Source organism: Choristoneura fumiferana, chromosome 7 (assembly GCF_025370935.1).
Source record: "Choristoneura fumiferana chromosome 7, NRCan_CFum_1, whole genome shotgun sequence".
NCBI classification, from domain to species: Eukaryota; Metazoa; Arthropoda; class Insecta; order Lepidoptera; family Tortricidae; genus Choristoneura; species Choristoneura fumiferana.
The window spans coordinates 3104998-3111956 of NC_133478.1; positions in this window are offsets into that span (position 1 = coordinate 3104998).

Sequence of the window (6959 nt, forward strand, 5' to 3'; positions counted from 1 at the left end):
CGACATGTCACTGTGCTCGGTTTCGGACGTGAGTTGTCCGTTATGTTGTCATTTACAATGAGTGAGTCTCACGGTAGTTTCATGTTCAAAATTTCAAGTCTGACCCAAGATTTACATAAAATGAGCGATTGACAGCGGCAGATAAACTCTGTTAAGTTTTCATCCGCTGATATGAAATTCTCTTTTGTTAAATTATAATGGTTTATAAATATATAAATAAATAATGATAATAATAATTATGCCTGTTTCTCCAGTACTTTTAATTCAAAGTCCTTTTGTTAATCGTCATAGAGTTGCTGAGTCATGTTGCCAGTCTGCAACTGCCATATTCTTTGTCCCACCGGAAGCGCATCGCTCGTCGAGGCACGTCTGTATCACAGACGGCACTAACATCAAGTCATGTCTCATAAAGGCAGATAAAGACTGTGATCCGCCAAAATTTGACCTACTTGTCGAATTATTGTATTTTTTACCTATGATGAGTTCTGTGAAACTTGAAAATTTTCCGAATTACGCATACTGTTCGCAAAATATTTTTAAAAATAATTTTATTTTGGAGCAAACGAAATCAAAAAAAAGTAAAACTGTACTTTTTTAAAAATATATAGCAATATCAGTGTCCATTAAATAGACTCCAGCGAATACGATAGAAATATATTTATTTTTTTAAAGGACGCGTGTGTGAAACAGAACAGAGTAGTGACGTGACACAACAATATCGGCAATTGCCGCGGTTCATTATTCAATAACAATGAACACTAAGATATTTTAAATTTTTAAACAAAACTTGCAAGATTTTGTAAACGCGGCTATTTGGAACACGGCCGCAGCCATCTTGTGCCTCTTGTGGCCAGTGCTTGTCAGTATCACTGTCAGTACGAGTGCGTCTGCCTTGTATACGAGTAGAGTTTCCCTTGCATTTTCTTTGCATTGTATTTTGTTATTGTTCATTTCTTTTATTATTGTTGTTGACTTTTGTTACTGTTTCTCGTTAAGTTTATTGTTATTTTCTGGCAAAATGCTGAAACGGTCTAAAAGGACTGTATAAACTGTATTGAACTCCCAGAGTCGGGAGTTTGTAATTCGTTTGAGGGATTATTTCGAGCGAGAACGAGAAAGCGGTGGCCCGGTGGGCGGAAAACTGGAAAAATATTATATATTATTATATTTAAAATAGAATGCAACTCCTCCAAAAATAGGCACTAATAACTCTAAGAAACATCGATAGTTCACTCGATAAATGGTACATCTCTAAAACTGTCAAACTCGAAACGTCATAGATCTCATCATAGGTGGAAAATATTATAGTAATTTATAACGAGGGTTTCTTGCAGGCGAAATATCGCTAGATGGCGTTGGTATCGAGAGGTCCGTTTGACGTCACAGTCTTGCTTGCGATTGGCTCATTTTAGTTATTTGACCAATCACGAATGTGGAACAAATGTCAAAGTTGTCAAACGGACTTCACGGTAGCCAACAGTGCCAAAAAAAACTCTTATTACAGAAAACCTCTTATGGTAAATGATCTAGTTTTTGACATGGAAATGATATTGTAAGTATTGTAACGGATAACTCACGTCTTAAATCGAGTTTAGCTCGACATATTGCTTGTTTGTTTATACTCTTTATTGTACAAAAAGGTAAAACAAAAAAGTACAAAAAATAGTGTTAAGTATAAAGGTGGACTTATACCTGAAGGGATCTCTGCCAGTCATTCTTTGAGTGGTAGAGAAGAGCAATCAAAAAAACAAGGATCGACAAATCAATATGTTGAAATTATTCTTATTCTTAGCGCACCTTTATATCAGCCGAAAGACATCCCCTGCCGGACAAATGTCCCCCCTAAAGACGACCAGATAGCTATAGTTTCCGGGGTCGATACCCGGTCGGGGTAGATTATTTGTATGAATAATACATAATAAGAATGTTTGTGTTCGAGTGTACTCGTATCTATCTATTTAAGTACCTAAGTTTATCCCTTGCCTAGTGCCCATAACACCAACCGTGGAAAGTTATGTGAGCTTCGCATACTTTAGGGAGCATACCCACTACAAACACATTGACGTTTTTCCACTCTATGCCGTTACTACTATCCGTATCTACTGCCGTATCTACTGGCAGAAGACGGCCAGGACGTCCTCGGACCACGTGGAGGCGATCAGTTGAGAAGGAGGCTGGCTCAATTGGTCTCGGCTGGGAAGAGCTGGAAGAAGCCGCGCAAGATCGAGCCAAATGGAAAACTCTTCTACGAGCCCTATGTCCCTAGTGAGGGATAACAGGATCACATCATCATCATCATCATCATCATGCCGTTATTGGAGCGGCATGGGATCCCGGACATTCACCATCACCATGATGCTCTCCGGTGGCCCCAGCCCTTTGCGCTGGGGGAACCACGCCAGAAAGAAGGGTCATAGAGTGACTGCTTCTCTTGCTATACCCAAAGGTCGTCGCAGAGGCGGAATTAGGGCCTACGCTAGCAACGTGGTTTGCACGGAGCGGTTGGACGGCTATTGAATGAAAAAACCGGCCAAGAGCGTGTCGGACACGCCCAAAATATTTATACGGAATCTTCCAAGTTTAGGTATATTTTATACCTTAAACTACTAATAATTGTCAAGCAAACTTAGCCGTTATAGTTTTCCTTGAAAGTTTGATATATTTCCTACCATTCTGAATTTTTTCAAATTTTTCCACCAACCGGTTTAGATTTTAGAGAGGGGGTCGCTCGATTTTAATGAAAATTTGCACTCTAAAGTTGAATATTATATTAAAATATTTCGAAAAAAAAAACAATAAATCAAATGAATGAATGAATGAATGTCTTAGCAAACCCCTAATGGTTTTAAAATACCTATCCAACAATATCCCACACTATAGGGTTGGATGAGAAAAAAATCACCCCCCGCCTATGGGAGGTAACCTAAAAAAAAAAAATTTTTTTTTTTATTTTACCATTTTGTCGGCATAGTTTACATATATATATATCCGTGCAAAATTACAGCTTTCTAGCATTGAAGTCCCTGAGCAAAGCCGCGGACGGACGGACAGACAGACAGACATGGCGAAACTATAAGGGTTCCGTTTTTGCCGTTTTGGCTCCGGAACCCTAAAAATGGTATCAGCATTCAGCAGTGCTAACTGCACGCGTCGCGCGCGACGATTTTACCTGCACCCACACCTACACACACCTGCAGGCGAGCAGCCGCGAAAGGCCCCCGCGCCTGCTAGCGTAGGCCCTTAGCGACGAATGCTTTTTCGCCGGATGCCGGATATTCGGCGGGACCGTTGGCCGGATAGCCGGATATCCGGCCTAGTTTTACGTACAATTAATAATTAAGCTAATTCGAACATGCGCAGAACACTCCGTGCATATTGCAACTTGTAGGGTATAGTTTATTAACTTAGGGGCTGTTTCACGCCCATTGATTAATTTTAACTGGCGGATAAATATGATGTCCATTCTGTTTGTTTTGTTTGAATAGACGCGGAATGGTATCACATTTATCCATCAGTTAAAATTAATCAATGGGTGACACAGCCCCTTAGAATAATAAACTGATGTCAATAATTGATAAATTCATAGATAAAAACCAGTTTTTAATCAAAACTATAAGTTGTTTACCATCCGGTATCCGGCGGGATAATACGCAACTATCCGGTATTCGGCCGAATAGTAAAATAGTGGCCGGATAGGCCGGATATCCGTTGCATCTCTACTTATAATGAACTTAAACAATTACTTTGCTCACCCGCGACCTTATGATAGCTACGCTTATGCAAGATATGTGTGTTGTGGTGTGGAGGAACTACGTGAACACGCATATCTTACATAAGCATAGTTAAGTATCATAACGTCGCGTGTGAGCAAAGTAATTGCTTTAGATCATTAATTAATATGGAACTCCGCAAAAGTAACGCCTGATTCAATAAATTATTTCGATTGCTTATACATATGGAGTGTCTAAGTACTGATAACTTGAATTTTTAGTACAGATATTTTCTCTCGTGGCTTGTAAGGAAACGAGCGTTTAGAACATCCGCCGGCGTCGACGCGTCATGCTAGCTGAGGTGTAATTGTAGCTGAATACTTTGTCAGCTGTATTCTAAGCTTTTGGACGTTTCAAAAGTGTTCTGTTCGTATTAATGTCTCAGTTAATATGGATCATCCATAAATGCTCTCTTCATCAATGCGTATTCTCTATCTCTCTATATCTCTATCCGGATCAGTGGTCCGTTTTTCCCTTCCAGACTAGTTCTGCTGTCTCTCTGAGGTAATCAATTTTTTAAGTCTTACACTCATGTTTACCATATGTTTACCATATATAAACATATGGTAAACATGAACATTATAATATGAAAATAGTTTTGTGCTAAATAAATAAGTGTTAAGTCATTTCAATGCTATGCTTTTCAAAATGTATGTATTATAAGGGTAAAGCCGTGGAGGCCTAGAGGTTTGGGAAGCCGTGGTGGCCTAGTGGTTTGACCTATCGCCTCTCAAGCAGAGGGTCGTGGGTTCGAACCCCGGCTCGCACCTCTGAGTTTTTCGAAATTCATGTGCGGAATTACATTTGAAATTTACCACGAGCTTTGCGGTGAAGAAAAACATCGTGAGGAAACCTGCACAAACCTGCGAGGCGATTCAATGGTGCGTCCGAAGTTCCCAATCCGCACTGGGCCCGCGTGGGAACTATGGCCCAAGCCCTCTTGTTCTGAGAGGAGGCCTGTGCCCAGCAGTGGGACGTATATAGGCTGGGATGATGATGATGATGATAAGGGTAAAGAAAAGACGCTCCCCATGTTAAATAGTTGCCATATTTAAGCATCCTATTTTAATTTGCGACCAAGTTGAAAAGAAAGCTGTTATTTTGTGTAGGAATCTACCATGAGTCTATACTATCAAATTATCAATACGTCGACGAAACTTATTACGAAAATAAATTTCTAATATTCGTAGGATAATCAAATCTCGTTGCGATCTCTTTAATCTTGGTCGTTTACTCAATTTTGATGACGATGATGTTAAAAAAGAAACTCTGAAGATATAACCCTCTCAATGATAAATCTACCCTCTAATTAAAGAGTTAAGTTTCTCAGCAAGATTAACCCGCATACAGGACATAATAAATCAAAAGCAGTTAGCGATAAAATCTCATCAAATTAAGGACAGTGTCCTAAGAAAACAGGCGAGACCCTGAGTCGCCGTGTAAGCACACTGTTGAATTCTGCGGGTGACCACAATATCAACGAATTGCGGACATCTTTGACATCCTGTAGACCGATTTTTGAAATTACACCAGTCGAAAATGCCATTCCGAAGTGGTATTAAATCGTGCATTGACATAAAAACACACAGATTAAAATATCTACGTCTGTTTTAAATTCTGAACCATTTTTGTCACCTTCAAATGGTGTTTATGAGGGATGTGATTTTTAAAAAGTGTGTCCTATATTCGACGTTTCCTAAGGTTTAAGGTATATCGCAACAAAGCGCCTGCATGAGTTATATTAAACAATTTTGTATTGCACTTTTGATGCTTATAAAGTTTATATTATTGCATAATAGAATGTAGAATGGCTATATAAAATGCGCAAACTAAAATGTTCGCCTAAAACAAGGCCATCTGGCACCAACAGCTATGGACAATACAACTTTTACAAAATAAAGTTTAATATGTTTTTATCTGTTTTTAATAATCCGTGTTTTATTTTACCTATTAAATTAAAAAATTAGGCAAATCTTTAAGTAATTACAGAAAAATAGCGATGCATAAAAACTGTAAATAAATGAACATTTACTTGCAATTTTATTACAGATACTGTCCATGTCTATCCTTAAATCATGGAGTGTCTTCACCCACGCCTTTTGTCTTACACTACCCGGTTACTAGTTATTATATCACAGTTTATGAGGGATTTGAGGCTTAAGCATAATGAATGTTTATATGGGAGGTAATGAAAATAGGCCTGCTTATAACGATCTTGAATAATGACGTCGAGAATCGACACTTATCTAAGTCGAATCCTGTTTTATAACTATTTACTTAAAATAATATTTTTATAAGTATCAATCTTTTCAAGAGGTTGTAAGCTCAGCTCATAGACTAAACCATATCACAATCACAAATAACAAAGTTTGGTGTAGAAACTTAACGCTAATGTATGTTTATCAGTCACACAGATGTCTTTTACATAAATGTATCAATGAATGGTTAAACAGGCTCTTAAACTGACAGACGTTTTCCCGAACGTGTTCAGTTAAATGAAATAACCACCAAAAACATAAATGTAAAAAAGGAGAGCCAAGTTCAATACAAAAATTATGCCTGACTGTGGGCTTCGCCGCAAAAAGAATGGAGATTTAACTTTTTTATTTTTAGATTTTTTCCTACGCTTACACACAATTACCGAGCTGGATTCCAAATTTCATCTTTCTAGGTCAACTGGAAGTAGGTTAGATTAAGGTACCATATGTCAGTCAGACAGTGCTAAAATTTACGACTTTTTGACCTTCATATCTTTATAACCGTTTGAGCTAGCTTCATGAAATTTGGGCTTCTAGATGTTCTTATGGCTGTAATTAAACACACGTAGTTTTATGTGTTTACGTTAAAGAGGTTTTGAGTTATAGGAGGGTCAAAAGTGGCACCAAGTGGTTCGTGTAATATTACACTCGGCGCTGGCTAGCCAGTTCCTTTGCTTGAACTTGGCTTGACACGCTGCCGCGTGTCTAGATGTGGTGGAGAAATGCCGCACAACACAAAGCTTTTTTTTTTATAAGTATTATAAGTAGGTACTGCGAATTGCAAAATTCGAACTTCGTATCTTGCCGTCCCGCTGAAGCTAATAATATTTAATACGAAAGAGAGGGCGGACGGTAGGTACGATACGAACTTCGTTTATTCGAATTTCGTAAAAGCCCCCCCCCCAGTGCTGCCTATCTCCACACAAGCCAG